At 30.9% G+C, this 14356-nt stretch overlaps 1 long non-coding RNA gene across 1 annotated transcript; it reads right to left on the minus strand.

The window, feature by feature from the left end:
* Positions 1–725: 725 nt before the first annotated feature.
* LOC129988930 (uncharacterized) lies at positions 726–5983 on the minus strand. The gene is made up of 4 exons (XR_008785705.1): positions 5876–5983; positions 4744–4764; positions 4143–4166; positions 726–737 (listed from the first exon to the last, which is right to left on the minus strand). It is a non-coding gene; the product is annotated as an uncharacterized LOC129988930 (long non-coding RNA).
* Positions 5984–14356: the final 8373 nt, after the last annotated feature.

A 14356-nucleotide genomic window follows, 5' to 3' on the forward strand; every position in this document is an offset into this window, starting at 1 on the left:
TCCACGCTTTTGCGAATCCATTGGGATGGGTTCGACAAAATAGGGGCGAGAGGAAAGATGGTAGGGGGGGATGTTTACGTTTAACAATAAAGCAAATTCCGGAAATGTGCGCATCCTTCCGTGTCTCACCCCTTAGTGAAATACAATCGTCGGAAAGGGGTCGTCTGTGTATAATAAAACAAATGGTTCTTCCAAATCTTTTTATGATGGAAGTTAAACCCAGGAAAATATTTTAACAGGACATAAAAATAACAAAACAGATTTTTTTTTCGTGTAAAAGTGATTTCTAAATGTTTTACATCAATAATTTGTTTGAAACATTAATAGAATTAAATTTTAATTTGACGTACGAATACTTGTAATTTCAAACTTGAAATATCTTATGTTTTCTTTAATCTATATAACAGAAGAAAAGAGGTAATTTCTGTTTAAAAAATATTGCAGGAATTAAAATTATGATCTTTTATTCTTGCTAGTTAAATTAACCTTTGTATTGCAACTTTTGTCACGATAGTAAGAGTGATTTCTCTCATTCTGCCACTTGATTCAATTTTCCTCTTCTAGAACAAAAAATTTTCTGTAACTTCAATTTTCACTGAGAAAATTTTCAACTTTTATTTATTCTACAGTCTTTCATATATAATAAGATGCATGCTTGAATATATTTATACTAATTTGTTTTAACCATATACTTGCTTTCAAAATAAATACGAGATTTTACTTACCCTGGGCTTGGTCTATAAAATGATGAGCTGCTATTAGTTATAATAATCAATTTAACTATATAAGTGAAATGTCAGATCAATACATTATAAGCGAAATTTTTTCGAATTATTTGTCTCATATTCTCTATGTGAATAAGCGAAGTTAAACAGCGTTAATAACATAATATTAATGATTGATAGTTTTCAAGTTTCCTTTTAGTGGTATATCCCAGTACAATTCTGTCGAATGAATCATATTAGAATCAATCAATAATTAGAAAATACTAATATTTAATCAATGGGGGCGATCTCCCTAAAACTGTCTCGCATAATTTCTAATAAATATGTTAATTCCCCTCAATAAATCACGGACTTTCGGAAAGGCAGAGAACGCATTACATGGAACTGGTGTTCAATAGTAGCGAAATATTAACCTTTGGCTTGATTTAGCATTTTTTTGAAATCATAGTGCCATCCTTGGCGAATTTTTTGGCGATTAATACTTGGCATGCTGTTAATACTATCTGAAAATCAAATTTGTACTTTAGACACGTTTTTCCTCAACCGATCGAAACAAATATTTGACACAAAACTGCACTTATAGTCAGAAAATCTCATTCCAAATTTGATATATTTAAGTCAATGTGTTTTTGAATAATCGCGTTTGCATGTTTCCGAAACTGAGAAACAATCAACAGAGTCTGTTTCAATGAATTTGTCCGCGCTCGATTTGGCTCAAAAATAGATAGGCGTTTACCCTATAGATGTTAAATCTGGGTACCGAATTTAATCTATCTAGCTCTCTTCATTTTATAGTTAACTTATAACTGAGCAAAAGAACTTCCCCTGAAAAAATTTTACACAAAATTTGATAGAAATATGCAAATTTGGTATGAATATCGCATGCGAAATTTCAACTGTCTTGCGCAAAGCGTTTTTTAACTATGTTTGGCACAGGCAGACAGGAGGAAAATGTGGAGATTCGTCAAAATCTGAAGTTTGAAATTTTTAATGATTGCTATACTTTCTCTATGCTCCATATACAAGAAGGTGAAAATAGGAGCCCTGTAGATACTTTGATAGCAACAAATAATGAGCAAAGCACGTTTTTTTGCATATTGCGTAAGTTTAGTTTAGTTACCATTTTTTTCTTATGAAATCTTAATTATATATGAAAGCCCGCTACGAATAAAAATTCTCAAAGCTTTTCCCGATCATTTTGCGGGTTATCCGCAATTACTACACAATATTCCCTCGGATAATCAGAGCATTAGACAGAGAGAGAGAGAGAGAGAGAGAGAGAAAGACGGCTGTGACCAGATCTGGAACATAAATAAAAGACTACAAATTAAACACAAATAAAAGACCACAGATAAAGCAGAAAGGGAAAAAGATCCTTTTGTAAAATAATGAACATTAAAAGAAATAAGAACTATTACCTAGTTTTGCCCTTACACGAATTATTCTAATTGATATTAAATCGTTATGACTATTTTTAACATTTATTGCGCTGCAATTTAGATATACAAGTCAGAACATTAGACTTAGAGCTTTGTATATTATATATGTAATGATATTTTAACCTCTTAATTTATCCCATAGTAAAATATTGTCTTATTTCTTGATATAATTCCACATTCGTTTTTAATTCCTTTGTAAAAAATAATGCGCCATCTGTACTACGTATCGAGTGAAAGTGATACTTCCGTTGCCCTTTTCAAGGTCAACACATGTATTGAATTGGCGCGTGGCCGGAAGTCCCATCTTATATAAGATTAGTGATCATTTATTCGTCCCTTCTTTCTTACTTCTGCTTTTGAGCCGGGATGCGCTTTCTTGTAAAATTATCATGCCTGCCACTCAGAATAGAATAAAACGAATTTAAAAATACAACGTCTCGTCTATGTCTTCAAACCTGTCTTTTGCTGCAACCAAAAATATATTACATATATATACACTTTGGAAGATGGGAATGAATTTTCATAGCAAACATTAATCCCAGCATACCAAATGGTCGCCAAAGGCAGCTAATGCATCATTACCATGATTGAATTTCCATTGTCAGACTCTGAAGAATTTGCGGGTTTGGCATAAAAACTGCGTGATATCAGATGAGTACTTTTATACGTTAGGGAATGGATATGAATCTAAAATTGCTAAATTGGACAGCATTTGTTTCATACTGCATTCCACGATGGATGATAATGAATTATAAGAAGTGGGAAAAAAATGCGCCAAACTTAACACAAGAATAATTATTACAATCCTATGATTTCTCCGCGTCCCACTCTCCATCTAATAATCACCTCTTATATTAATGCAAATTTCTTTCGTCTTTGCAGTGCTTTAAAAATAGGTATTTAATAAGGACTCTCTGCGTCTGACTTGGAAAAACGAATATTATCATGCTACATATTTTATAATTAACTGTATGAAAATAATACAAGTTCATCGCCAAAAATTACTTGCCAAAAGTTACTCGCCAAAAATTTTGAAGAAGTCAATTTTGAAGATATTTCAAAACTTGGCATAAAAACTTTTTTTTTAAATAGTGAGAGTGATCTTTCCAAAATTTTCCGACACTCTCTAATAAAGGTATGTCAGAGAATGCTTTCATGGTACTGGCGTACAATAGTTAGACATATCAACCTTTGGCATGAATTTAGCATTTTTACTGAATATATCTTGTCATCCTTGGCGAATTTTTTGGCGATTAATCCTTGCATACGTTTAATAACATCGGAAAATATTAGTGATTTAGATGTGTTTTTCTCATCCGATTGAAACTAAAATTTGATAAAAAAAACTAAACTCGTTGTCATAAAATCCCGTACCTAATTTAATACACTTAAGTCATTGAGTAACGTTTTTGATTTATCGCGTTTACATGTTTCTGGAAGGACAGTCCGATGGACGGTCAACCCCTCGTTGGATATGGTTCAAAATTTGTTTGGTACCTATATTATAGATCTACTATACTATCTGTGTACTGAATTTCATCTATTTAGTTCTCTTCGTTTTGTAGTTATCTTGTTAACTTGTATTCGAACAGCAGGACAGACTTTCTATAAACGGATTTTGCTCAAAATTTGATAGAAATGTATAAATTTGATGTAAAGATCGCATACCAAATTTCATCTTTTTAGCTCAAAGCGTTTTTGAGTTATCATTGTCACAGACGGATGGACACTTTCCAAAACATTTTTGTTTTTCGTTCTCAGAAGGGTTTTAACGTGGAGATTCGTCAAAATCTCAAATTTGATTTTTTTTTTTTACGATTATTGTATTTTCTCTATACTATATGTCCGAGAAGTATATATAAGTCTAAAAAATGTGCACTATTAGACCATAATTTGGATTCTACTCTTTTGGATTTAGGCCTTCATTTGCATCCCATTCAAGTTTTTTTTAAAAAGCAAGGTATAAAATAATCCTTACCAACTGTATTTCCACTATTATTTTCTGTAATTAAAAAAATGGATATTAAAGAATACATTCATGTCTTACTTCAACATTATTTCTACAGATATTAAGAATGCCTTCACAGAAAATGATTTTTGCTCGAAGCTTTTAAAAAGAAGTAAACCGAAATTTGTAAAACATCTAATAAAATAAATATAGTACATACTCTATGCTAATGGATTAATTTTAGAATGTTCTTAAAAGAAATAATAATTAAAACTAAACAATATTATATTATACTTAACAAAAAATATTCTATACAACATATGTAACAATAAGATTATTTAAAATTAAAAACTGTTCTATATGACCACGTTTTCAGATTGAAGAAGCAATATTTTTCTCTACAATTTTAAAAGCAAAGATTATTATAAATTATATCAATGGTAATATTTTTAAAATACTATTGCTTATTACTGATTAACTTGTGCTTAAATAAAAATATAAAAAAATAATTGTTTTGTACTTTTTAAAGTATTATAAAATACTTTTATTCATTCATATTAGAAATTTAAAATTCTAATATTTATTTAAATATTAGAAATGTAGAAATATAAATAAATATCTTTTGACATACCATTTTGAATACAATGCACCCCTAAAAGAAAATTTATTGGTTTAATATAAAAAGTAAGCATCAAAAATATATAAACAAAAAAGAAGGAATTATTTTAAAATCTCTGCTCCCTTAATGAAACAATAAGTAAAATTACCAAAATAGCTTCTTTTATATAGTATATATATCACATAAAAAGAAACAATTATTCTTATTATTCACATGTTTTTATTATGCTTAGATAGCTGTTGTCTGGATTTTTTGACCCGAAAGCCATATTTGGCTTTGGTGAGCCAATCAGACGGTAAAGATATTAAAGATTTTAAAAACTCTCTCGTTTATTAAAATATAAAAGTAGAGTTATAAAGATAAAAACACATAAAGTATGAGGATACGCATAAGGTATGATAGAAATGAAAAATGATTTTAGCATCTTAGAAATTAAAACAATGATTAATGTAAATTCGAAACATTGATAGAATGTACAAAAACTTTCGGCACATTACATCATTTTTCTTCTGCTGTTCAACAGAAAAAGAAAAGAAAAAAAAATGCTAAATGCAAATAAAAAAAAGCCGATAACTTTTAAGAACTTAAAAATATTCGAGTGATGTTTTTCACCCACCAGGTCTTGCAATGTTAAAAAAGACGAGGCAAAAAAAACATGGCAAGAATTAAAAATAGGACATTCAATCAAAATATGACAAATAGCAAAATGAACTTGATGTGCATGAAATGAACAAATATGCGCATTTTGTCCAAATATGGGATTCCTGTGAGTTAAGCGTGTATGTTCTATACGGAGACGAGTCATATGCTTAAATAGATTTCGGTTAAAATAACAAAATTCAGAAAATTGGAAATATCTACATTTAAAATTTATTTAAAAGAGGCAAGTGTCTGAAAACCTTAACTCGCCTTTTCTTAAAAAAAGATAATAACATTTTTATATAATAGAAAGATCGTTCTCAATTGCAATATTACATAACAATTTCACTTTAATACCATTTTCTGCTCCTAAACTTTCAAACGATCAAAAAATTCTCTGAAAAATAATATTAAATAAATAATTCACTTTTCCTGGATAAGATGCAATAGCAAAAATTGATTCGCATGATTTAACATAGTTTGTTTTCAAACAAAATTTACTTACTTGGTACAAAGAAAACGGCAAACAAAAACGTCGTTAAAATCAAAATTTTCATGATGTTCCTTGGCGTTTAGTTCTTGATGATCTGAAACACAACATTCAGCTATTCGCTTCCAGAGGTAAATTGATAATGATCTATTTTGACACCTGTTGGAAAGTTCTCGAGTTTTCACTTTATCTCCATTCATCCTTAAGTCACGATGAATTTTGTCTATAATGAAAGTGAATTAATCAGAGCCAAAGGGGATTAGTAAATCTCTTACAATCACATGTAGTTTGAAATCACAGGCCTAGTGGTAAATGATTCATGGATTGGAAATTTTTAATCAAGTTCAGTCTTTTGACCGCTGGGAGCCGCTTTTTAGGGATCATATATTCAGCTACCCACTTCAATCCTTGATTTTTTTCGGAGATAATTAGAACACATTCTTTCCAAAACAGATTTTTTAAGCCAAAAAACCTCAAATTTCATCAGCTAAAGGTCAATATTTCAATAACAGCCTCAACAGAGATCCGCCAATCAACACACAGTTCTTCCTTCCTCAAGACGATCTTTAATGGCTCTAAAATTATGAAATTACAAGCTTCATGATTCGGACAGTTTTGGTCGGAGAAAAGTGGAGCGTGCCCCCCCCCCCCCGTTTGAAATTCTATTGCGCTTTGGCCAATTTGCTAAATATTACCAATAGGATTAGGGGCTTTTTAATTTTTTAAATTTAAATTTAGATTTCGTAATATTTTCAGTAGTGAATGTATTGGGAATTCTGTACATAATAATAACATTCTTTTGATCAATAATATTAAGTAATCTTTTTTAAACTAAAATTTTTTAGGAAAAGGTACTTTAAATTTCCCATAAAAATATTGATAATTGGGCCATTTATTATAAGATATTTGATAATAATGCGGCTATTTTTATATCAAACTAAACTTATTATGGTTAAGCAATTGCTGGAAAAACTTAAAAAGCACAAGTTTAGTAGTAATATTTGTACTTTTTAGTTTCTTAAAAGAATTTTTAACCATAATTTTAATTTTCAGCTTTAAATTTAAAATTTTGGGGAGCATCTTTTTTTAAAAGCAATACGATAAGTGGAGATAATTTGACTATGTTCTTGTTTTCTCAATAAATATATTTCTGCTGACTTTTAGCTGAATTAAATAAAAAGAAATAATGACATAACCAAGCTATTTTTATAAAGAATTTATTATATTTGAAATATTTCGAATGCAAACGAAAAGAATTCTGGAGAAATTCAATATTTCTTGACATGTTCGTGGGCAAAACATGATATACCTTCCAAAGTGTTAAATATTGTTGAAAATTCAAGAAGGCCCAAAAGATTGAAACCGTCAACAAGATTAAAACACCCAGGATAAAATTTGATGCAAATGGTTCGCGAATTTCAGAAAGAATAAAATCCTGCAGGTATTTCAGCCGTTATGATCTTATTTCTCAACCGCTAAGCTGATGAAATATTTAGGGATTCATGAAAGAACAGTAAATACTTTGAGAAAATACGTCATGTATAGGGATTGCAATATCGGACCGAAATTTCAATGCAGTATTCGGTATTTTTTAGATCTTAATACCGGGATACCGGTTTTAATACCGGTACCAGAAATTTTTAAAAAAGAAAGAAAACACAGGTGTTTCTTTGTTTTATTCGCCAGTTTTATTAGAGAGTGTAAATATCAGAAAAAATAATTTGTAACTTATAAATTACAACAGTATATAAAGAATCACAAAAAAAGTAAAGGAACATCTTATTTATTTAAATCACAAAAAAGTGTAAATATCACTATTCAGTCAGTGGCACTATTACAAATTTTTGAAATGCGATTTTAAAAAACATAATGCATCGATTGTACTGTCATCAAGTCTGAAAAGCAATTTTGTGCAAAAATTACCGAAAATGCTCTTTCGACATCTATGCTAGTTGGTGGTACTGTTAGCAATGCGCGATATACTATTTCCAAGTATTTCCAAATCCCTTACCTTTAAATAAATCGATTCCTCGTCGGATGGTTTTGGATATAGCTGATTTCTGTATTGTATTTTGGTTGACTGAAATTTTATTTATTGCTAATTCTAATTTTTGTTCAATTCCTTTTCACTATCGACATTAGTGTCATCAAAATCTTCGATAACTGAACCGAATTCTTCTGAATGTGGGTAGGTTTGTGGGTAAAAAATTTTAAGAAAATTTACAATAAACTAAATCAGATTTGAATTTGTTATTTTCTTTTCTTCTTTTTCATTTTAAAATCATTATAATTATGTAAATACAATAAGACATGTTCTATTTCGGTATGCCTTTCTTCTGTACAATGTAATATATAATTCTTCAGATAGTGATGTGTGCTGTTCTTTCAGTGACTGCAACATGAAATTTATTGTAGCATTAGCTGTTAATAAATTAAAATCTCTCCGAGATAATGCCTCAATAATCAGTTTTATTGGAAGTAGAGCTGATACAGTTCTGGATATTAAGTCGAATTTACTATCTGAAAAATTAATTTACAGGTTTAAGTCGATTATTGCTTTTTGGATTGGATTACTCAGTTTCAAAAGTCGTTCCATCATTAGGAGTGAACTGTTCCACCGTGTTTAGAATCTAGTATTAACATATATTCTGTTTTATTTTCAGTTAGTATATATTTTAGTAATATATCCTTTTTTATAGGGGAACGTTTAAATATCTTAACAACTTTTCGAGCTTTATAAATTATAGGAAGTAATTCTTGATGGGTTAATATTTCATCCTCATTAGCAATATCTTCAACAATTGCATTGTCATTATCTTCATTGTCATTATCACTCTCACTCTTACTCTCTTCAATGTCAGCATCCGAAGTTTCTATATCCACAGTATTTGGATTCTTCTGTTCTTTATTTTTTTTGGTAATTGAATTCCATGAGCATAGCACAATTGCTGATTTGCACCAATCAACTTTCCAACTTTTTTCATAACTGTTGCGCCATCAGTCGTTATGGATACAATATCTTCTTTCAGGGATAATCCATGTTTCGCTCATTTAGATTTAAGCAATTAATTCAGCGATTCATTAGCTTATTAATTTCGTCCGTTAGGAAGACATAAAAACAGAAACGTATACTATTTTGCTATGTTGGCGATCCCTGAACATATAGTGGAGATAATTTAAAAAAATTTCAAGTAAATACCGAAAAAACGGTTTTTAAACTTGTGAATACCGCTATTACAAAATTGAACAAATGGCTCAAATTACCGGTATTCGGTATCCCGGTATACCGGTATTGCAATCTCTAATCATGTATTATTAAAAAGCATTAAAATTTTTATTAAATTTAATCATATTTTATATTCCTTTAATCTGACGATTTCATGAAAAAGGACTGTATTATTGAGATAAAATAAATACGACAGCGTTGTGAAACAAGCAAAAGCGTGCGACTTTCAGATACCTTAGTATGAAACTTACTTAATCACATCATTAGAGTCCGAAAATGTATTCACCTCACGATTTTGAAAGGTAAGTAGAAACAGGTGTCAATATAAAACGCAGGCTAGGAAGCTAATCTTGAAAAATATCGGGTATTTCTAAACTCAGTTGGCTTAATAACATAATCAGTCATACTTCATCGGATCACTACGTTTTAAAAAACATGAGAAAATTATTATAAGTTTTCTTTAAAAAATGTCTTCAGCGAAATGAACCTATGACGCCATCATATGATTTCTAATCTTGCAGTTTGTGGTTAATAATCAGAAATGCATATTTGACATTTCTAACTAAGTAGACTGGTCCATCTTTTCTCATATTTATAACTTTTTGAATTTCAAAAAAATTTAATCTTTATTAATAATAAAAACGAATGTACGTCACTCTATTTGTACTAAATAGGGATCAGAGTTTTGTAGTTGGGTCTAGATCTGCTAAATTCAACAGAAATATATTACGGAATTTAAAACTGGAAACTTAAAAACAGTTTTTTTTTCAAAATTTTTATGAGAATTTTAAATTTATTAAAAATTAAATAAAATGGTTCTTAAATAACCTTTACCTACCTTTGAAAATTTTATAGAACATAGGTCATTTTTTCACTCTCTTAGAAAAAAAAAATTATCTTTTCATGACATTGATTTAGATATGGTTTTTTTTTAAATTTATAATTTTAATAACTTTTTAAAGTATATTTTATGCATCCTTTTCAACAATACTTTTCATCGTACAATGGAATCCAGATAATTTTACTGTACATCCAAACATATTTGGGGGTTTAAGATGCGCGAGGATAGAACCTGGGGCCTTGTGGTTCGCAGTCCAGTAACATGACCAGGACACAAAAGCAGATGCTCGTGTAGCATAGTTGTTAACTGACTTATATGCTATTCACTACAAACTCTCCCTCCAGAGAGTCGGAGATGAGACGAACGATATGGCTGTTGAGTGGTGATGTATTGATCTGTTGATTCTAATGCGAATGTAACCATTTGAGGAGCGCCAAGCGTTATGGCGAGCGTGTTTGGATTGCTGCGTCAAATGAGTCTGACGACTTTGGTTGCGGGTAGATGGCGCCACAACAGCTGCTACGAAGGTTGAAGATTCATCGTCCGAGGTCACCCATTTGGGGGTTTGAGATGCGCGAGGATAGAACCTGGGACCTTGTGTTTCGCAATCCAGTAACATGACCACAATACAAAAGCAATTGCTCGTGTAGCGTAGTTGTTAACTGGCTTATATACTATTCACCACACCTCTAATTACATCTCTGTCTTCCATTTTTTAAACTTTAGGAATGAAGACATTGCTCAATTTTACTTATACGAAATACAGAGAAAATATAGCAATCGCTAAAAAATTCGAATTCAGCATTTTAGACCTCCTAGAGTTCCAAAAACCCACTTTTCCTAAAAAGCTGAAATTCGTCACAATTTCGAATTTGAAATTTTTAACGATTACTCTACTTTCTCTGTACTTCGTATACGATAAAGTAAAAATTTAGTATGTGATCGTGGAAAAAAATGGTAGATTTCTATCACTGAGGATCATTCAAACATTCACAGGAGATTTCTGGAATTTCAGGTGAGCACAGTAACTACAAAACATAAATTTTGAATATTTTTTTTTTTTTTTTGTAGTCATAAAGAAACATTTTGAAACCGATTTCGCAACTCAAGTGCAACTCTAGATCTGTATCAAATTTTGAACTAAATCAATTAGTTGGCAATTAGGTCATTCGCATGCATTTAAACACGATAACGTTTAAATGAACGACGCACATAAATTGAATTCGGCATGTTATCTTGCTATTGATATTGTTAGATGTATGTCAAATTTTGGTTCCATACGATAGAAAAAGGTACCAAAATTGTATATTCTGTTTTCTATACTGAGAAGCACAGAATGCTCTCGTGCGGGGCTGTGAAAATAAACATTTGAGCACTCTTGGCATAACAACTTTGGCCATAGTACAAAATCTTTTGCTAGGTAGTCAGATAGGGGATTACATTTTTATAAAACGGTACATGAAAAACCTTCAGAGAGTATTCCAGAGGATTTTTTTGAAACTCAAATATAAGGACTTTTGAATAATGTCCATTACTTCAGTCTAGTGCAAGGTTGGGTGCTTTTAAACTCATTCATTATACATGAAAATTACGTCGATTACACTGTACTAATTAATAAAAAATGTCTTTTCTCGAGGGTTTTTTTTTAACGAATATGATTTTTTCATATTTGGTTTATTTTTAAAAACGAGAAAGACTTAAGATACCATTTTGCAAGACTTGATGAAATCAAAATATATCCTCGTCTTTCAGGATGTCAATAATATAAATATTGCAGTAAAAATAATTAAGCTGTATATTATTTAATTTACTTTTTTTTCTCTGAAAATTATGCTGACCAAACTAATTATCATCACAGCTGCAAACCAGAGGAAATAATTTCCCCAAACCTTTTTCACATATACTCTAAAAATAGTTGTTATCCAGAGAGCGCCCTGCATAGCATTGGGGTAAAATAGTTACAAAATTCTAACCTTTGGAGGGAATTTAGCATTTTTATGGAATCTATCGTATCATCCTTGGCGAGTCATTTGGCGATTAATCTCTGGCATATGGTTAATAATATCCGAAAATCGAGTATGTATACTAAAACGTGGAGATTCGTCAAAATCTCGACTTTGAATTTTTAAAAGATTATATACTTTTTCTATACCACGAATACTAAAAACTATCTTTTTTATGCGTGAGAGAGAGCGAAAAAACTAGCTATGTTGAGTTCACACTCGATTTTTCTGCATAAGGTATAGGTTGATGCTGATACTCGGCTGCATCTAACACATTTGTGCCTGATACAACTGGTAAGTGATATTTTCAGGTCGAAATGAAACAGGGTACTCGACGGGTATCAGTTCTCACACTTGCGCCTAGATTGGTAGTCGATACTTATACAAATATGATTATAAATTGAGATTTCGTTTCTTCGGAAGAGGCACTGGTGATGTTAGGTGGTAATGGCTTTGACAGTAATTGACCGATGGGTGAAAAGAGAAAAGGAAAGGCTAAGCAGATATAAATAGTATAAGTGAAGGAAAGGATTGTGGGAGGAAAAAAAAAAACAATCGAACCACTTACATGCAGAAACGAATGCAGGGAAATTGTTTCAGGACTGTTAGAAAAATCTTTTATTCATTACTAGAGTAGAAAGAATTAATAAAAAAGGCCTCTAACTTAAATTCGATTACAGTTAATAAATACTGCGCAAATAAATTTGTTGTTTTTTGAAGTTTTTTTTTTAATTTGTTTTGAAAGATGAATTAAAGTATTGTAATATCTTGTTCCTGACCGATCAAAAAAAGACAGTAGCGTAACAAACAATTCCTTTGTTTACGGCCTTGTATATGTATACCGAAAACAACTTGTTTTCATCTAGTTTAATATTATTTACAAAATTCACGCAATAGTTGAAAGTTAATCATGAATTAGTTCCCCGACCAATTCGCAGAATTAAAAAAAGCTAACAGACTATTTTTAGCTCAAAGGCTCCTCCAGGGGACCTGCTCCAGAAATCCACGGATCTTTATCGGGTAGATCCTAACACAGAAACCCGAATCCACGGAGCTTCTCACAAAATCAGGAATACCTACTTCGAACACCGACGTCTCTCCGAACTCCACCTTTCACGCCTCTCATTGTTATCCTCTCTAAAAAAATACCGCATTTTATTTCTACCAGATCTCCGCCTCTGAGTTTCTCATTGGTGAATTTGAGTTCCTTATCACCCAATAGCTGCTCAGCAATGCTTCCTTAATGATCTCTAGTCGATCGTGGGATCTATTAATGATCTATTAATCATTAATAGATCCAATGATCCAATGATCTTTATCTATTAATGATTCATCCTTGTAGGTGATCCTTCTAGAACACATGTTAATTATATTCAATTCACAGCTAACACCGGTTAAAATCTACCTGAATTTGACATTTAATGACAATGGTTGCTGGTGATAGATTATTTCTCTAAGATGTGAGAAATCCCTTCATAATGGGAAAAAAGTTTAACATCTTGATGTTTTGACGTCCTCCCTTGAAGACATGATGGATCTCTTTGAAACGACGAAACACACACATATGTGGTCCTTTATCTGGACACAACCAATGACCAGACACACTGCCTCTATTGGTGAAGAGGATCCACATATGGCGGTTCGTTGGCACTTAACGAAGTTGTAGGGAAACGGGTGACGTTACATCTGGCTGGAATGAAAATTACCATGTGATGGAAAAGGGGAAACGATACACTATCCTCTAATACCAAGGAATTGAAAGTAACATCGTACATCAAAAAACATGATCATCATGGGAAAAATGATCGAAGAAGAATTTGCAGATGTTCAATAAGATTCAAATCCCTCAAACCAAGAAATAAATATTTCAAATATTATACTACATTTAAATCGTTATATATCAAATCTGATCAGGATCCATTCAATCATTATTTCAAATTATCATTTTAAATTTCAGCAGAGCAATCATTTTGTGGACTTTTTTTTTTGAATAGTAGTATTGAATATGAACCGATTTCTCTAGATTATTGTTAAGATTGTAATTTTTATCTTATATTCATATTCAAGAAATTAAACATGTTATTTAAAAAAACAAGGAATTCAACTCATGGTACTGATGGCATTACAGTGTTTATGCTTATGAAATTTAGTATCACATTCATTACATTCTTTACATTTTTTTCCGGAAATTCTTACATCTCATATCCAAGAGAATGGAAATATTTGATTATCATTCTAGTTCTGAAACCGAAAGAACAAAACAAAAATTAACTTATGTAGACTAATAACCCTAACATTTTTTTCCAAATTTCTTTAAAGAATCATAATTTAACGAATTACCTATCATTTATTAATTGGGGAAAAAAATTTAACATTTTCTTATTACTAAATAAGTACGACTCTTTGACGTGATTGTTTACTTTACA

The sequence above is a fragment of the Argiope bruennichi genome, chromosome 10 (assembly GCF_947563725.1).
Source record: "Argiope bruennichi chromosome 10, qqArgBrue1.1, whole genome shotgun sequence".
NCBI classification, from domain to species: Eukaryota; Metazoa; Arthropoda; class Arachnida; order Araneae; family Araneidae; genus Argiope; species Argiope bruennichi.